The sequence below is a fragment of the Cygnus olor genome, chromosome 3 (assembly GCF_009769625.2).
Source record: "Cygnus olor isolate bCygOlo1 chromosome 3, bCygOlo1.pri.v2, whole genome shotgun sequence".
Lineage (NCBI taxonomy): Eukaryota > Metazoa > Chordata > Aves > Anseriformes > Anatidae > Cygnus > Cygnus olor.
The window spans coordinates 111,381,003-111,390,031 of NC_049171.1; positions in this window are offsets into that span (position 1 = coordinate 111,381,003).

The window sequence follows — 9,029 nt, forward strand, 5'->3', positions numbered from 1 at the left end:
TACTTCAAAACATATGAAAAATGTAAAACTTTATTACATACATTAATTTCTAACAAAGGACGTCTCCAGCATCAGTGTAACTGGTATGAGGCAGATAACTGATGTACGGTATATTCGTTGATGTTCCTCCCAAATGGGTTTTATAAAGGCAAACAAACAAATAAACAATTTCTTTCGTTATGTCTCGCTCTCTCTTATAAATTTCATCAGCCTCATATGGGCAAGGAGGGTTGTCCATGGATTATTATTTTTTTTTATTAAGCTAAAATATTCTGCTCTAGCAATCTGTTCACCATGCTTTCCTTTTATTACCTGCACATCTCCCTGAACATCTCCCGCTTTTCTCAAACGATGCAGTTCCAGTTCCTGCCCAGGTCACTGGCCTGTTCTGTTATTTTTCTCCCCCCTTTTTCTTCCCCTGGTTGAATTTTGGTGAGCGTGGCCAGCTCCTTCGTACTAAATCAGCTGGGCTGGGGGACCAAGGCAGGAGTTGTAAAAGCGAAGTTCACAGCATCCTTATCTTTAGCTGAGCCACTTTAACTTTCTAACTATACATCTGGGTACCATATCCAAGAGGAAAAGGATAGCCATTTAAAACGTCAAGAATAACTGAAATCAGTTCTCCTCAGTGCCTCTCGTGAAGAAACAAAACAAAATTGAAGTGTGAAAGACAGATTCAAGGTCGACTTATTCTTTAGCTTTAAACGAATAAATAATACAAAACCTGAAATTTTTAATATTAATTCAATGACCTAAACAGATACCTCATGTCCTTCCAGTACACGTTTATTTGTTGCTGCTGCTTTAAATGCAATATATCTATAAATATGTAAATTTATCATGGTTAGGCACACCTTTTGCTCCATCAATACATGTGACAAAGTACTAGTAGGCCAGAGTAAAAAAGACTCATGGCATTCAACAAATAATACACACTCATAAATGCTGGGGGTTTCTGTTTCAGTGAGGCAAAGATACCACACTAATTCAGCCAAACAGCAACTTCTGCATCCCGATTTCAGCACAGATGACTGCAGTGCCTTGTCAGGATGCCTCTGAGCAAACTTTAGGGAAGGGAGCAGGAGGGGAGAGGGCTTTGCTCACGTCACACTTCTGGTCAGCTCCTGGCATAGCCGGGCAACCAATGGGACAACTAAAACTGTGTTACTGAGCCTTAAGACCTAACAGCAGTAATGATGACACGGTTGTTTGTTGGCATCTCGGTCCTCACTTTTATGGGCCTGGGCTCAGCCAGGTGTATGGAAGCCTCCAAAAGGCAGAGAAATCCCCAGCTGAAGTTCTGGGTCTGAGCTCTCTAAATTTGGTGGACTTTTGAACTTGGAATAAGCATAGCATTTGGGGAGCTCAGGGCAAAGGGGAGGGAAAGATTTATTTCGAATTATACCTAAGCCATGAGAACCACAGTAACCCTAAAGGCTTCCAGCCTCAGAGCCAGCGAGCAACCCTGCCTTCCCCAGCCCCTGAGCTTTCCTGGGCTAACTTGAAAATCTGAAGCCACAAGTCTCTATTCTTTTGCACCTTGTTTAGTCCTCTCTCCCTCTATCCATCCACGAAAAAGCTTTCAGTGTTTCAGGCATACTCATCACAGGTATCATGAGAAAAGCAGACCAGGGCCAGTTCTCAATGGACTGTTTGTTTTGGGCTGAAATCTATCCACCTCCATTTTGGGCGTCCATCGGCTGAGCCACCATTTGACATGCCTGGCCCCAACAATCACAGGGGCTTGGCGGGTTAAAAATGCTAGGATTTCATTTTATTGCAGGGATATTATTCATTCTTGGGAAGGTTCAAAAGTACATGCGTCAACTTATGTCATCAGGGTCAAACAAAGTGGCATGCAGAATCCTAGCCAGATTGCATCGGCGGAGGGGTCTGGAGGCAGAGCTGAAGAGCAAGGAGGAAGAAAAATTCTTTTCAGGGCATACTCTGGATCACTTCATCCTTCAGCAAGGGGAGGGCAGAAGGTAAAGGATCCCCTCTGAGAACATTACCCTGAACAGCGCGAACCGAAATTAAGTTGTGCACATTTCACTGTGGTTTCCCCTGCTTCTTGCCCAGCAACATGCCGATGGGTAAGGCCATCCACTAACAATACTTCCTCAATCGCCAAAACATGCCTCCAACATACACCAGCAAGCCCACAAGTACACACAGACTAGCACAATAATAGCATTAGATGCCATTAACAAGCTTTAGCCTTGTTTCTTTTCAGTGGAAAAACTATTTGACATCCCTCAAGCCCAGGCTCAGCGCTGCTTGACCCTTTCCCTTCCCTGCCTACATTAAAAGAACAACTAAATAGTTGCACATAGAGAGAGCGGCCCCTCCTCACTCCAGGTGTCTGCATTTTACTTAGGGCCCCAAGCTTGATTCAGCTCATACAGTTTCTGACAAGCTTCAGCTGGCCCTCGTCACCAGACAGGCAGATCAATTAACAGAGGGATTTTTCTTCCCTAGCTCTCTTCCTGGACCTTTAACCCCTTGTGTGTCCTAATGCTCTACGAAAGAAGGGCAAAAAGCAATTGCCAGAAAAAAAAAAGGATTGTTTTTTTTCTTTCTGCCATTTAAAGCTTTTTCTTTTTCCTTTGGATATTGTGGTTTTGCATTTTCTGCCCATCTCAGAACCCCACCTTTCTGTACACTTTGGTTGTTCAAAACTTCTCATTTATTCCACCAGAACTGAAGATTTGGAAATTCCCCCTTCCCATTATTATTATTTTAAATCTCACTACGTTTTGCTATTGAAAGTAGTGAAAGGAATGAAGTTTAACATTTTCTTTGGGGTGGAGAGTTGTTTTCCACTTGTTCATTTTTCTTTTTTTTTTTCCCCACTGCACCAGTTTTTCCAGGTTGGCACATGGAAAAGATAAATTCTGGCTAAAGAGGCCAAAGACCAAGCCCATAGCTGACACTCTGTGAGCTTTCTCAAAGAAAAGTTGTCAGAGTACAAAAGCAAAGGAAAAAAAAAAAAAGATTTTGTGGCTGGAAAGGAATTGCAACAAAAAGGGTCAAGAAGAAAACGATTAAAAAAAAAGTTTCTAAAACTGCAAAATGGAAAATAAACTAAATAACTTCAAACTGAAAAAAAAGCATAAATGGTTACAAATTGCCCCATGAAACAGAAACAATGTCAACATTGACAATTCTATTCTGCAATTTAATTATACCCCAATTTGTCTTTGGTGAGAGTGTACAAGAGAGCACGTCAATGGCATGAGAAGCTCCTTCAGCAACAGCAAAACATAATAAATAAATTTAATTGCTAGTGATAATAATTAGACATTTCTGTGAAAAACAGTTCCCAGAACTACTGAAAACTATCGAGAAAAATAAATGTTATGGCTACTACAGGGAAATCCATTTAAATGTATTCATACTGATAAAATAACACTGGTGAGGTCTTTTAATTATTTTTACTTTGGGGGAAAAACAACAAAAAAAACCCTCTCACAGTTTCTTAGGAGAAGCCTACACCCTTGTAGAAATGGATTCTGCCTTTCACTTTAGTACCAAAGTAGTGCCACAGCAGTAACGATAGTAATGATAAATGATAAATAATATAAATGCCACACAACCCATCAATGCTGCATCAACGATATACAAGCACACAAATCTAAAGGTGGAGAAACAAAAGTTGTTCTTCCATAAATAGCCTTCAGCTGGTGAAATACACCTCAGCACCAGCACACATCACTTTATCAGGCAGACAACAGCTTCAACTCTTCCTGGGTGGAAGTGATGGTTTCCTGCTATCTCTTCTGAACCCAGGTATACGTGCTTTCTCAGGAGAGGGTGGAAAACAAGAGGATGAAAAATCCCCTAGTGAAGCGGGCATAATAAATGTGAGCTGTCGGGCAGAGTTAAGGGTACAGCATCTCCTCTCTGGTTTATAGGGCATGAGTTTCTTTGCAAGGAAGGAGGGAGAGGGCAGTTGGTAATCTTTCACTGTGTATGAGAACTCCTTATCGTGGATTTGGTAACAGAGCACTATTTCTTGGACGGATGACTGCTGTTTAATCTTTTCAATGCTTGTCAGGAAACACGAAGTCACTACTGACACAGATTGGGAAGGCAGTAAATAGCGAAGGCGGGTCACTGATGCACAAAAGAAACAATAAGCATGAGGAAGTGTTAAATGATTATCTTTAGGTAAACAGATTGGTGGGAATACTTACAGAAGGGAAGGACTCTCTCTCCTGGAAAGAAATGGCTCCAGAAAGAACATGGCACTCTGGTGGATGCTTGGCTACACATTAGCTCCGGAGCTGGAAGGGTAACTTCAGTCCTTAGGATATGTAAACAGGGGGATATAAGCTAGAAGCCCGAGGTAATATTATCTTTGTCTGTGGCACTGGTGTGACCACTAATGGAATAGTGAATCCAGTTCTGGTGCCTATGTTTCAAGAGGTTGTTGATAAATTAGAGAGAAGAGTCATGAGAATGGCTAAAGGACTAGAAAACACTGTGAGGATTAGAAAACAATTGTGAGAGGCTCAAGCAGCTCAGACTGTTTAGCTTAATAGAGAAAAGGTTAAGGAGTGACTTGCCCACAGTATACAAGAAGCTTCAGAGGAAACAGAAATTTGATGGAGGGCTCTTCAGTTTAACAAAGACATACATAAAACAAGATCTGATGTCTGCAGGTTGAAACTAGACAAATTCAAGCTAGAAATTAAAAGGAAATTTTTAACTGTGAGAGCGCTTAGCAATGGGAACACTTTACTGAATATTGTGGTGACTTCTCCCTCATGATGTATTTTAACACCAGTTTTAGAAGGTCTGATGAATGATATAGCATCATATAAAGAAAGACCTTAAAGGAGTCCTGTGTCCTTCACTAGGCAGAAAGGCACGCGAGATAATGGCATTGCTTCTCTCGGTCTTTAGCATCCAACAATTTATAATCTGTGCTTTATGTCTAGACATACATGGCTATCTTCACTGATGTGTAACAGCGTGCCTGTTATTAAAAAGCCAGTTTTGGTCTGTTCATACTCTTATGCTGTTACCAGGGAATAGAGAACATGGCTCTTAGATGATACAAACGATACTGAAAACTTTCTAAAAGAGTTGTTGCTTCTGTTCACATCAATGCCAAAAAGAACAATCTTAATTTGTTAGTCCTACACAGTGCAAGCACAGAAGGCCAGTGACTCATTCCACTTCTCCCTTTTAGTCAGATTATGCCCAATTTTCACTTTTAATTTGAGCGTAGATCTTGCCAGCAATTAATATTGCTGTCCTCAAATGGTCCCAGAGGGAAGCTCAGCAGGTCTGAAATAACAGGGTGTTTTTGTAAGGAGTTTATAAATGCACCACTGCAAACTTCAAAAGTGACCTCTCTGAAATGCAGAATTGCATTATCAGTGCTGATCTACTCTCAGATTCACAGTCCTGCTCATTGTATAATTCATTAAGGAGTGAGCCTAATGAGCTAAATGAATGCATTCTTCCACCACAGTTTAGATAACATTCCTGAGATTAAACCGCTCATTTCTACTTCTTCATTCATCCCTGCAACATTTTGCATGCAGTTAATTACTGTAGATTGGTTTCTTGTTGAATCAACAAGATTTGACGGTAGGGCCCCTTTGAAAGTTAAAGCTAAGATGAGTAGTGCAATGGGCTGATCAATCCCATGGTCCCAAACATTTGTCAAATGGGATTTAATGAAAGAGGAGTGTCCTTGCTAACATGCTAAATCCAGCCTGTAATCCCCAGTATAACAAGAAAACAAAGACGTTTCCATCCCCTCCTATATCAGGAATAGAGATAGGATGATGGAATGAAGTGAACATAAAATAATTGTACACACAGAAGCTTATGCAAAAAGGCTTTGTTTGGAAGTGCTGGAAAGCCACTCACCCCGAAACAATGGGGCAAATTAGCATGCATCCAGCCCAAGGGTGCAAGCAGCACACACACGCACTCCCGGTGACGGATGCTTAGCTCTTGCTGGGAGGTCACCACTACGAATCTTTCTTGAGAAGGCAGCATGTCAGATTTCAGACACTTTCCCTACAAATGGGCTTTTGCGGCTCAAAGGAGGAGGGGGGGAGCTTTTCGATCCAGATAATAAAGTCCATTTACATGAAAAGATGCCGCTTTCAATGACATGATTAATTTCGGAAATACCTGGCATCTGAATGAAGCAAAGACTTCAAGAGATGACTGATGATGAGAAAAGATAATTAGGCAAATGTCAAGAGTCAGTGTTTTGATTGGTGACTGAGGGGCTGGTCTGACTAGGTTATCGTATACTCATTCCAGATGGAAATGAAAGGTCTTTGTAGGGGAGAACAGGATGATGCCTTCATGGTTAAAGACAAACTCTCTTTAAGCCTAGATTTTTCCTGGGTTTCTCTCCTTTGCAACCAGCAGTGAAGCCTCCTGCCCCAGCAAGTGCTCTACCTGAACAGCTTTTCAAATGGTACTGGACCAAATTTGCCCCATTTGAACCTTAAAATGTTTTTATCATGACCAATATATCTTGCATTTTATTACTGAGTGGTCTTTGGCTTTTCAAAACATCCCAGGCTGACTTCTCCCCACCTCTCCAGAGCTGAAAGATAACACTGCCATTTTGCGGAGAGGATCAAAGACAGGCCCTTCCCCAGATGTGCCCAAACGCCCCCTCAGCTTCCCACCAAATGCCTGGGGTAGCGACGTGGCACTGAGTGCTGGTGCCCTCCACAGGACAGATAACAAACCGAAGAGGATGCCGGGGACCCCAGCGAGGTGTACTCTGACAGGATTGTCCTGTTGGGATTGACGGATTATCTCCCCGTCAGAAAAGGAAGCATTCACAGGACCCTCTCCCTAATCCATCACGGCACTCCCGACCGCGCTTGCCACTGCTTGCCCCTTCTCCACGCACGCCGCTTTTGATTTGTGGACATGCTGGCTTTGTGCAGGCGTATTTAATCCTCAGCAGGAAAACCGCCAGTGCTGGAGACCTCACTGGGTTTCCAAACGTGTTTTCAGATGAGCTCAAAGCACAGCGTGCTTCGTTTCTCCATTGTTGCAGTGCAGACCAAGCATCAGACCTGGCTCACCATCTATTGAACCAGCTGCCAGCGAAGACCTCCTCTGCGAAGGCAGGCCAGGAGGAGCGGTCGATGAAGCACTGGTCTGCTAAGTCATACCTAATTTGGCTAGCCATCCAGCGCTGAGGCTGCTATTAGTTAATCTTCATGTAATTTGTTAAAGTAGGCTTTATGAAGTACTGAAAATAATCGTCTCCCTCCCCTCTTCTGAATCCTGCAGCCGTGCACGGTTAGGGGTTTAATAACAGACTGTATCGTGCAGTCAGAAATGGTGAAGGTTTTATAGCAGTGCATTAGCCAGAGGTGGATAACCTATCTCTAGAGGCTTGATTGACTGGAAACATATTCTTAGCCTGCTTAAAACTGCTTAGAGTGTGTCACGGAGGTCCCCCAAAATAAAATGTTCAGTGTATTTAGTGAAACCCTACACCCTAAGTACATGTAAGGGCACTGTAAGATACTAATTAGGTTGTAACATAAAACACCGTAAAAAGCAAAGCATGACATACAAAAAATGTTTTAGCTCTGGCCAGCTCTTTCATGTTAGAGAAATACATTAAAAATATATTCATAGCAAATATACTGAGGCTTTGAATAGATCTGTTTCTAATAGTAGCCCATAGCTAGAAAAGATAGATATTGCTCATTATGGAGAAATTTCTACTTAGAATTGTCTTCAAATATTAGAAACTATCCTTATTTACTTTTTGTTTATATATATTTTAAAAAAAAATCAGCTTCCACAAAGACCAGCAAATTAACATTTTGATGACACTGGTTATATGCATGTCCAGCACTTCCACCCCCCAATCTTTTTCCCAGGAAGGCTAAGGAAAAGGATGATACCAGATGAAAATAATGGTTCTGCAGGATGGCACACAAAATTAGAATAATAAATGATGATAATAAATAATTTCAGAAGTGTAACACCAGATCTTTTCCTCTGAAATTTAAAATATTGCTCAAACACCTTTCACTGGAGCACTAGTAGAAAGTTAGTTGTTTTAAGGTGAAAGGCAAGTCTTCAGTTCTATCTCACGAAATCACTCACAAAGTACAAAAGCAGTGTCCTGTTTTTTTTTCAGCATCTACAAATTCTGAGATTCTTAGTATTTTATTTTTTAAGCATTAGATGTCAGCCAAAAGATTTTCTCCATGCTTTTACACGTTTCTTCTGTTACCTAGTGTCACTCAAATATACCACATTGTATAAATTAAAAACATGACCTCCTTAATAATGTTGGGAATTAGTATAATTTTTAAACATTTAAGAATATAATTATTTACCTGCATTATAAATATTAACATAAAACATGTGTGACATACTGAAAGAAACATACCTCAGCACTGTCAAGTATAAATCTAAATTCATCAAACAAAATTATGTGTACATATGTAGTTTTATAGGAAAAAATCTAGGTGGGATAGATCCCAAAGCCTTTATAAACACCTCTAATGACACATACATAAATAGAATTTGTATTGTACAAAAACAACTGCATAGATTTAAATATTATCATACCACTACCAAAAGTTACCTTTGGAAAAAGCCTTGGCATTGTTACACGTCATTGAAAGGAATGAAGTGCTAATTTAATAAATATGTTGCTAGCTGTGTTCAAACTAAACACCAATAATGTATGTTTGTTGTTGTACGTGCATAAGGTTACGGATTGCGAAACCCCCTGTTAGGAAAAAAGCTGCGTTTTATCAATGAATATATTCTTCTTGGGATTTTATGGCTTTGCTTTCATGTGGATGGTCACTCTTCCTCCTTTGTTTGGTAAAGGTACAGTTTATATTTCTTCTCAGATTTCTCATTTCCCTTGAAGGTTTTTGTGATTAACAATATAATATTTTTATTGAGTTATTTCACACACAAATGACTGGGCCCAAAGGGTATTCTAGGTTTACAAGATTTTACTAATAACCATGTTCCCCTTTGTATTAAAGCTGCTAATT